The sequence below is a fragment of the Schistocerca piceifrons genome, unplaced genomic scaffold (assembly GCF_021461385.2).
Source record: "Schistocerca piceifrons isolate TAMUIC-IGC-003096 unplaced genomic scaffold, iqSchPice1.1 HiC_scaffold_943, whole genome shotgun sequence".
Lineage (NCBI taxonomy): Eukaryota > Metazoa > Arthropoda > Insecta > Orthoptera > Acrididae > Schistocerca > Schistocerca piceifrons.
Genome location: NW_025729216.1, coordinates 1597501 through 1607500, shown reverse-complemented (window position 1 = coordinate 1607500; position 10000 = coordinate 1597501). Strand labels below are relative to the sequence as shown.

General features: G+C 58.1%; 2 non-coding genes and 1 pseudogene across 2 annotated transcripts; all 3 read right to left on the bottom strand.

Moving 5' to 3' along the window:
* The window catches only part of LOC124772609, a 7679-nt pseudogene extending 3540 nt beyond the window's left edge, over window positions 1-4139 (bottom strand).
* Window positions 4140-4327: 188 nt separating this feature from the next.
* LOC124772671 lies at window positions 4328-4482 on the bottom strand. The gene has a single exon (XR_007014138.1). It is a non-coding gene; the product is annotated as a 5.8S ribosomal RNA (ribosomal RNA).
* A 351-nt stretch (window positions 4483-4833) lies between these two features.
* On the bottom strand, window positions 4834-6742 carry LOC124772843. Its single transcript, XR_007014301.1, has one exon. It is a non-coding gene; the product is annotated as a small subunit ribosomal RNA (ribosomal RNA).
* Between the last annotated feature and the right edge of the window lie 3258 nt (window positions 6743-10000).

Below are 10000 nucleotides of genomic sequence, written 5' to 3'. Positions count from 1 at the left end.
GCGAAAGTCAGCGGGGGATGTTGGTGCAGCCGTTTTCGGGAGAAGGGACGTCCGCGCGCGAAGCAGGCGTTCCGGAAGGGCGCGGGCCAGAAGGAAGAGATTCATCACTTTCACCAGGACTTCGTGCGGCAGGCGCCGCAACTCCGCTGGGGTAAGGCCGTCCGGCCCGGCTGCTGATCCCCTGGGCGGCAACGCGGCGGCGACCTCCTCATGTGTGACCGGCCCCCATATGCACTCGAGAGCGACAGGCTCTGAGTGCGGGAGGAGGCGGTCACGAATGAAGCCCGCGGTGGAGATGGGCTTCTTGGTGAAGAGGTCCGCCCAGAAGTCCAGCAGACCAGGGATGGCAGGTGGCGGCTGGAGCAGGGTGCCATCCAAGAGGCCGCGCACGCAACGTGCACGCGACCGTCGGAAGGCATCCTGCGTTCTCGCGTACTCCCAGCGGCGCCGCTTGCGCTTCTGCGCCGGCGGCGCGGCAGGCGGCCGCTTCGATGGTTGGCGCGGCCGCTGTGTCCTGGTGATCGATCTCTCCCCTCTGGACCCGACCGACGCAAGGGCATCCGGGAGCATGCCCAGGATGACATCGGGCGGCGTGCCCCGCCCCAGACCTATGACACGATCCAGGGCAGAGAAACGCTGGGCGGAAGCGGGTAGCCCCGCCAGATGCTCCCAGATGGCGGCGTCAGTCGGCCCCTCCGGCGGCGGCCCGGTGGTGTCGGCCGCGAAGTCCTCGGCTGCGTCGACGGGCGGCGCAGCGGCCTCGCCCGCGTCAGGCAGCGGGCTCGCTGCTCCCCGGCGGGACGCCGGCTCTTCCCCCCGACCGATCTCAAGCGCCTCCATGAATTGGCGGACAAGCTGCTTGTGGGCAGCTTGCCGCCGTCGGCACTTGATTGCCTCGAGCGTTCGGTCGGGGAACATCCTGATGAGTTCTTGATTGACGAAGAAGAACCGGGCGTCCCTCTCAAGGAACAGTTCGGCCTCCGCCTTGGCGAGCGACAGGACTTCTTCCTCCGTCCACCTCGCGCGATGCCTCTCCGTGACGATCTCCGCGTTGGCGGCCGCAAGATGTTGGCGGCGGCGATGGACCCCGAGACCGTTCTTGGTTGTAAAGCTGCGGTGGCACTCACTACAGGTATACATAGCTGCAAAAGTTACAAGATTTTCGGCACGGCCGGTTGGCCGGCTAGGTGCTGGGGGAGTTGGGGTGGCACCTTCAGCGGAAGGGCCACCACTTATTCTCTGCTTACTGCCCCCAACTAAAAAAGGGATAGTTACTCCCGCCGTTTACCCGCGCTTGCTTGAATTTCTTCACGTTGACATTCAGAGCACTGGGCAGAAATCACATTGCGTCAACACCCGCTAGGGCCATCGCAATGCTTTGTTTTAATTAGACAGTCGGATTCCCCCAGTCCGTGCCAGTTCTGAGTTGATCGTTGAATGGCGGCCGAAGAGAATCCGCGCACCCGCGCGCCCCCGGAGGAGCACGCTAAGGCGGACGCGGCCTCGCAGCAAGGAAGATCCGTGGGAGGCCAAGGCACGGGACCGAGCTCGGATCCTGCACGCAGGTTGAAGCACCGGGGCGCGAACGCCGCGCAGGCGCGCGCATCCTGCACCGCCGGCCAGCACGAGGCCGACCAACGGCGAGAGCAGACCACGCCCGCGCTAAACGCCCGCACTTACCGGCACCCCTACGGCACTCACCTCGCCCAGGCCCGGCACGTTAGCGCTGACCCACTTCCCGACCAAGCCCGACACGCCCCGATCCTCAGAGCCAATCCTTATCCCGAAGTTACGGATCCAATTTGCCGACTTCCCTTACCTACATTATTCTATCGACTAGAGGCTCTTCACCTTGGAGACCTGCTGCGGATATGGGTACGAACCGGCGCGACACCTCCACGTGGCCCTCTCCCGGATTTTCAAGGTCCGAGGGGAAGATCGGGACACCGCCGCAACTGCGGTGCTCTTCGCGTTCCAAACCCTATCTCCCTGCTAGAGGATTCCAGGGAACTCGAACGCTCATGCAGAAAAGAAAACTCTTCCCCGATCTCCCGACGGCGTCTCCGGGTCCTTTTGGGTTACCCCGACGAGCATCTCTAAAAGAGGGGCCCGACTTGTATCGGTTCCGCTGCCGGGTTCCGGAATAGGAACCGGATTCCCTTTCGCCCAACGGGGGCCAGCACAAAGCGCATCATGCTATGACGGCCCCCATCAACATCGGATTTCTCCTAGGGCTTAGGATCGACTGACTCGTGTGCAACGGCTGTTCACACGAAACCCTTCTCCGCGTCAGCCCTCCAGGGCCTCGCTGGAGTATTTGCTACTACCACCAAGATCTGCACCGACGGCGGCTCCAGGCAGGCTCACGCCCAGACCCTTCTGCGCCCACCGCCGCGACCCTCCTACTCGTCAGGGCTTCGCGGCCGGCCGCAAGGACCGGCCATGACTGCCAGACTGACGGCCGAGTATAGGCACGACGCTTCAGCGCCATCCATTTTCAGGGCTAGTTGCTTCGGCAGGTGAGTTGTTACACACTCCTTAGCGGATTCCGACTTCCATGGCCACCGTCCTGCTGTCTTAAGCAACCAACGCCTTTCATGGTTTCCCATGAGCGTCGATTCGGGCGCCTTAACTCGGCGTTTGGTTCATCCCACAGCGCCAGTTCTGCTTACCAAAAGTGGCCCACTTGGCACTCCGATCCGAGTCGTTTGCTCGCGGCTTCAGCATATCAAGCAAGCCGGAGATCTCACCCATTTAAAGTTTGAGAATAGGTTGAGGTCGTTTCGGCCCCAAGGCCTCTAATCATTCGCTTTACCGGATGAGACTCGTACGAGCACCAGCTATCCTGAGGGAAACTTCGGAGGGAACCAGCTACTAGATGGTTCGATTAGTCTTTCGCCCCTATACCCAGCTCCGACGATCGATTTGCACGTCAGAATCGCTACGGACCTCCATCAGGGTTTCCCCTGACTTCGTCCTGGCCAGGCATAGTTCACCATCTTTCGGGTCCCAACGTGTACGCTCTAGGTGCGCCTCACCTCGCAATGAGGACGAGACGCCCCGGGAGTGCGGAGGCCGCCGCCCCGTGAAGGGCGGGGAAGCCCCATCCTCCCTCGGCCCGCGCAAGGCGAGACCTTCACTTTCATTACGCCTTTAGGTTTCGTACAGCCCAATGACTCGCGCACATGTTAGACTCCTTGGTCCGTGTTTCAAGACGGGTCGTGAAATTGTCCAAAGCTGAAGCGCCGCTGACGGGAGCGATTATTCCGCCCGAGAGCATCCCGAGCCAACAGCGGCGCGGGTCCGGGGCCGGGCCAGGTAGGTCCGTCATCCGGGAAGAACCGCGCGCGCTTGCCGGGAGCCCGAGCGCCCAAAGGGGCGAATCGACTCCTCCAGATATACCGCCGGGCAGCCAGCCAGGACACCGGGGCTCTGCCCAACAGACGCGAACCGAGGCCCGCGGAAGGACAGGCTGCGCACCCGGGCCGTAGGCCGGCACCCAGCGGGTCGCGACGTCCTACTAGGGGAGAAGTGCGGCCCACCGCACACCGGAACGGCCCCACCCCGCGGCGAGTGGAAAGGCAACCGGACACGACCCCGCCGCGGATTGCTCCGCGCGGGCGGCCGGCCCCATCTGCCGAGGGCGGAGGCCAGTGGCCGGATGGGCGTGAATCTCACCCGTTCGACCTTTCGGACTTCTCACGTTTACCCCAGAACGGTTTCACGTACTTTTGAACTCTCTCTTCAAAGTTCTTTTCAACTTTCCCTCACGGTACTTGTTCGCTATCGGTCTCGTGGTCATATTTAGTCTCAGATGGAGTTTACCACCCACTTGGAGCTGCACTCTCAAGCAACCCGACTCGAAGGAGAGGTCCCGCCGACGCTCGCACCGGCCGCTACGGGCCTGGCACCCTCTACGGGCCGTGGCCTCATTCAAGTTGGACTTGGGCTCGGCGCGAGGCGTCGGGGTAGTGGACCCTCCCAAACACCACATGCCACGACAGGCGGCAGCCTGCGGGGTTCAGTGCTGGACTCTTCCCTGTTCGCTCGCCGCTACTGGGGGAATCCTTGTTAGTTTCTTTTCCTCCGCTTAGTAATATGCTTAAATTCAGCGGGTAGTCTCGCCTGCTCTGAGGTCGTTGTACGAGGTGTCGCACGCCACACCGCCAGCCGGCTGTGCATGCTACCGAGAAAGTACCGGTATGCGAACCGCCAGGCGACTGGCGCGCATCGCACGTTTGAGGAGACGCGGCCGGCCCCACAGGCGGCCGCGACACTCCCAGGTCTGCGAAGCGGGGCAAACGCCGCGCGCTTCAGTATACGTAGCCGACCCTCAGCCAGACGTGGCCCGGGAACGGAATCCATGGACCGCAATGTGCGTTCGAAACGTCGATGTTCATGTGTCCTGCAGTTCACATGTCGACGCGCAATTTGCTGCGTTCTTCATCGACCCACGAGCCGAGTGATCCACCGTCCTGGGTGATCTTTTCTCAGTTTCCGCCGCCTCTTTCGAGACGGTCGCATAGGCAGGAGTGAGGCGTGTGGCGGCCCCTGTTCCAGCGTTCTGCGTCCAACGGCCTCACGGCCGACGGGCGTAGTACGGCTCCACACCGGAGCGGACAGGCACTCGGGCGAAAGTCATTCAAAACCGGCGCCAGGCGCCAGGTGCCGCACGCCAGCCGCTCCAGCGCTTCAGCGCTCGTACCACACAACATTGCCGCTAGTTTTGAGAGGCACGCGTGGTTCCGCACGCGGCGCACGGCTACTGCGAGCCGTACAGGTAGCGTGTTGCGCGACACGACACGCACATCGAAAGACATGCAGTCTAGTCGGTAATGATCCTTCCGCAGGTTCACCTACGGAAACCTTGTTACGACTTTTACTTCCTCTAAATGATCAAGTTTGGTCATCTTTCCGGTAGCATCGGCAACGACAGAGTCAATGCCGCGTACCAGTCCGAAGACCTCACTAAATCATTCAATCGGTAGTAGCGACGGGCGGTGTGTACAAAGGGCAGGGACGTAATCAACGCGAGCTTATGACTCGCGCTTACTGGGAATTCCTCGTTCATGGGGAACAATTGCAAGCCCCAATCCCTAGCACGAAGGAGGTTCAGCGGGTTACCCCGACCTTTCGGCCTAGGAAGACACGCTGATTCCTTCAGTGTAGCGCGCGTGCGGCCCAGAACATCTAAGGGCATCACAGACCTGTTATTGCTCAATCTCGTGCGGCTAGAAGCCGCCTGTCCCTCTAAGAAGAAAAGTAATCGCTGACAGCACGAAGGATGTCACGCGACTAGTTAGCAGGCTAGAGTCTCGTTCGTTATCGGAATTAACCAGACAAATCGCTCCACCAACTAAGAACGGCCATGCACCACCACCCACCGAATCAAGAAAGAGCTATCAATCTGTCAATCCTTCCGGTGTCCGGGCCTGGTGAGGTTTCCCGTGTTGAGTCAAATTAAGCCGCAGGCTCCACTCCTGGTGGTGCCCTTCCGTCAATTCCTTTAAGTTTCAGCTTTGCAACCATACTTCCCCCGGAACCCAAAAGCTTTGGTTTCCCGGAGGCTGCCCGCCGAGTCATCGGAGCAACTGCGGCGGATCGCTGGCTGGCATCGTTTATGGTTAGAACTAGGGCGGTATCTGATCGCCTTCGAACCTCTAACTTTCGTTCTTGATTAATGAAAACATACTTGGCAAATGCTTTCGCTTCTGTTCGTCTTGCGACGATCCAAGAATTTCACCTCTAACGTCGCAATACGAATGCCCCCGCCTGTCCCTATTAATCATTACCTCGGGTTCCGAAAACCAACAAAATAGAACCGAGGTCCTATTCCATTATTCCATGCACACAGTATTCAGGCGGGCTTGCCTGCTTTAAGCACTCTAATTTGTTCAAAGTAAACGTGCCGGCCCACCGAGACACTCAATAAAGAGCACCCTGGTAGGATTTCAACGGGGTCCGCCTCGGGACGCACGAGCACGCACGGGGCGGTCGCACGCCTTCAGCTCGCCCCACCGGCAGGACGTCCCACGATACATGCCAGTTAAACACCGACGGGCGGTGAACCAACAGCGTGGGACACAAATCCAACTACGAGCTTTTTAACCGCAACAACTTTAATATACGCTATTGGAGCTGGAATTACCGCGGCTGCTGGCACCAGACTTGCCCTCCAATAGATACTCGTTAAAGGATTTAAAGTGTACTCATTCCGATTACGGGGCCTCGGATGAGTCCCGTATCGTTATTTTTCGTCACTACCTCCCCGTGCCGGGAGTGGGTAATTTGCGCGCCTGCTGCCTTCCTTGGATGTGGTAGCCGTTTCTCAGGCTCCCTCTCCGGAATCGAACCCTGATTCCCCGTTACCCGTTACAACCATGGTAGGCGCAGAACCTACCATCGACAGTTGATAAGGCAGACATTTGAAAGATGCGTCGCCGGTACGAGGACCGTGCGATCAGCCCAAAGTTATTCAGAGTCACCAAGGCAAACGGACCGGACGAGCCGACCGATTGGTTTTGATCTAATAAAAGCGTCCCTTCCATCTCTGGTCGGGACTCTGTTTGCATGTATTAGCTCTAGAATTACCACAGTTATCCAAGTAACGTGGGTACGATCTAAGGAACCATAACTGATTTAATGAGCCATTCGCGGTTTCACCTTAATGCGGCTTGTACTGAGACATGCATGGCTTAATCTTTGAGACAAGCATATGACTACTGGCAGGATCAACCAGGGAGCTGCGTCAACTAGAGCTGAGCAGCCGGCCGCCCGGGAGTGTGTCCCGGGGGCCCGCGCGAACACGCAAGCGTCCGCTCAATCATTCTGCAAACAGGAGGAGGCTGAGCTCCCCTGCACAATACACCTCGAAACCCTCTCAGGTCCCGGCGGCGCGCAGCGCCGTCCCAAGTACTTGGTCGGGTTCGAGAGAGGCGCAATCGCCCGGAGTTAGGCGAGTAGACGCTTTCGGTGCGACCACCCGTGCTCCCAACTGAGCTTGCCGCTGCCGACAGAGGCCCGGGAGCGTGCTGTCGTGGCATTGCCGGCGGGAGACAACACGCGCCACCTACGGTGACCGGCAGCTCCAACGCCAGCGCCACAGAAGGACAAAAGCCCCACTTGGGTGCCCAAGCGAACTCTCCCAGCACAGCGCACGCGCCAACACATCCGCACAGCTGCGATACAAACCACCAGCGAGAACCGCTGGGGCGACCGAGCAGCAGACGGCGTCGCGGCGCCGAGCGCCGGGCGGCGGCGCATCCTCAACGCACACAGTCCTCAATCGGACCAGCACACTGAAGATGTCCACCGCGCTTCGCACCGGGCCCGCGAGGACCTACTTTGGCCGCACGGCGCCGCGCGCAGGGTGCGCCGGCGCGCAGCTGCGACGCCTGCCGCGTCCGTCGGCCGGCGCGCCTGCCACTGGCCGCCCCCACCAGCCGGCTGTAGCGCGTGCGCCCACGCACCGCGCGGCCAGCACGCCGGGAGGCGCCCCCTCACCGGCCGGGGACGGTCCCACCCAGCCACCGCCGCGTATCGCTTCACACCCAGATGCCGTTCAGTTTCGTCGGCATGGTGGGTATCGCTGGAACAACCGGTTAGTACCTCAACCTATCGTCGCCATCACCGATTCACCCCTAGCGAGAACAACCGCACCACAACAGGTTACCATTTCTTCATTTGCGTAACTTCACCAGAAAACGCAGGCGTCCATCGCCATTTGCAACTTCAACGATTATTGCATGCCTGTGTCAGGTGTCACGCCACACTACGTCTGCCCACATACACGCAACAAAATGTGCACGCCTAGACAATACGTGGAAGGTGGCCCCCGTACGTATGCGATGTCCATTGCTCGAACGACTGTCAACCGGCCTCTGTAGCATGTCGCAGATATGGAACGCGGTGCACCATGCCATCACGGTGTGTGAGGAGAGACGACTAGGTCCGAATACATCAACAGACAGCTCATGCTGATCGCCATCCACGGCGTCCGTTCCTCCCACACGTCTCTATGGCGTACCACACTGCAATCCAGCTCTCATAGGGAGACGACACGTAGCTGCGTGCACAATATTTGCACTGTATGGTCCGCCGTTTTTGGGCGCAGTCGTTGTACGGTCACACATGTGCCACGATGTATCATTCAGTACATAAGGACGAATGTGCAGTACAGATTGTGGTTCACGCGTACGACATCAGCGGACAGTTGACACAGGCCGCACCACAACGTAGCCTGCGTACGTCGCATGCGAAGGGCATTGAACATGCAAACTTGTCACCAACCAGCTTGCGAAGGCAGGGGGCAAGGTGGGGACGTGGGGACGTGGGGAGGGGTGGGGGGGGGGCGGCATGTACGTCCTGCTGCCATCCACATTACAGTGTACAGCAGGAGCATGTGGAAAGTCAGCAAGACTTGCAAGGTGTTTAACATGAAGCGATACACAGGGGAGCGGGCAGTGCGAGTAGCGAACTATATTGCGAGGGTTGCGGGTGGGCAACACTACACTAATTGAACGAGTCGTATAACAATTACAGAGCAGGTTTAGGCGACAACGTGGGTTACGTTAGCGGACAACGTGGGTTAGGTTAGGGGACAACATGGGTTAGGTTAGGGGACAACATGGGTTAGGTTAGGGGACAACATGGGTTAGGTTAAGGCACAACATGGGTTAGGTTAAGGCACAACATGGGTTAGGTTAGGGGACAACATGGGTTAGGTTAGGGGACAACATGGGTTAGGTTAGGGGACAACATGGGTTAGGTTAGGGGACAACATGGGTTAGGTTAGGGGACAACATGGGTTAGGTTAGGGGACAACATGGGTTAGGTTAGGGGACAACATGGGTTAGGTTAGGGGACAACATGGGTTAGGTTAGGGGACAACATGGGTTAGGTTAGGGGACAACATGGGTTAGGTTAGGGGACAACATGGGTTAGGTTAGGGTACAACATGGGTTAGGTTAAGGTACAACATGGGTTAGGTTAAGGTACAACATGGGTTAGGTTAAGGTACAACATGGGTTAGGTTAAGGTACAACATGGGTTAGGTTAAGGCACAACATGGGTTAGGTTAAGGCACAACATGGGTTAGGTTAAGGCACAACATGGGTTAGGTTAAGGCACAACATGGGTTAGGTTAAGGCACAACATGGGTTAGGTTAAGGCACAACATGGGTTAGGTTAAGGCACAACATGGGTTAGGTTAAGGCACAACATGGGTTAGGTTAAGGCACAACATGGGTTAGGTTAAGGCACAACATGGGTTAGGTTAAGGCACAACATGGGTTAGGTTAGGTTACACGTTGTTGTAAGGAAAGGTGTAGGGGGGGGGGCGGGGGCGGCACGTTCGTTGATAGTGATTATAGTAAGTGAATGCTTGTGACATGATGAGATTTGTCACGTCAGGATGCACCTTTGGCTTATTAGAGGCGGCGCTCCAATTCTATGCTTGTGTCAGACCTGTGTCTTTGACTCAGGTCATTGTTTGTGGGCTGTGACAGGAGGTACTATTGTGATGTTGGGTGCACCGTTGTATAGGACATGTGTGGGTATTGGTGCCTTATCTGCGCAATGGTGGATGTCGAAAGGGGGGGATATTCTATTTTCCGCATGGACCTCCTGGTCTGGTTGTGATAGTGTGGATTGTGTAATGTGGCGGAGAGGATGCACTGGATGTTGTTCCATGCTGGTGCTTACATATTGTATGTGCGCCCGTTAGAAGCAGAGAGTGGTGCGTGATGAGAGTGTCTGGCTGACGTGTGGTTCCCATTGTGGGCACACTCTTTCAGCATGTATACGGACAGTTGTATATATATTCTGTAATTTGATGGCTCTGCATTGATTACTAATCAGCGCCGTGTGTACGGGTAATCTGGTTCCAGTCCAAAATGTTCCATCTGTGTACATTAGTGACAAAGACTCCCCCCATGCAGTGGGGCTCGGTCTGTTATAACTCTTCCGCGTAATATATTTGCCCCACGTTTTTGCGACTGCG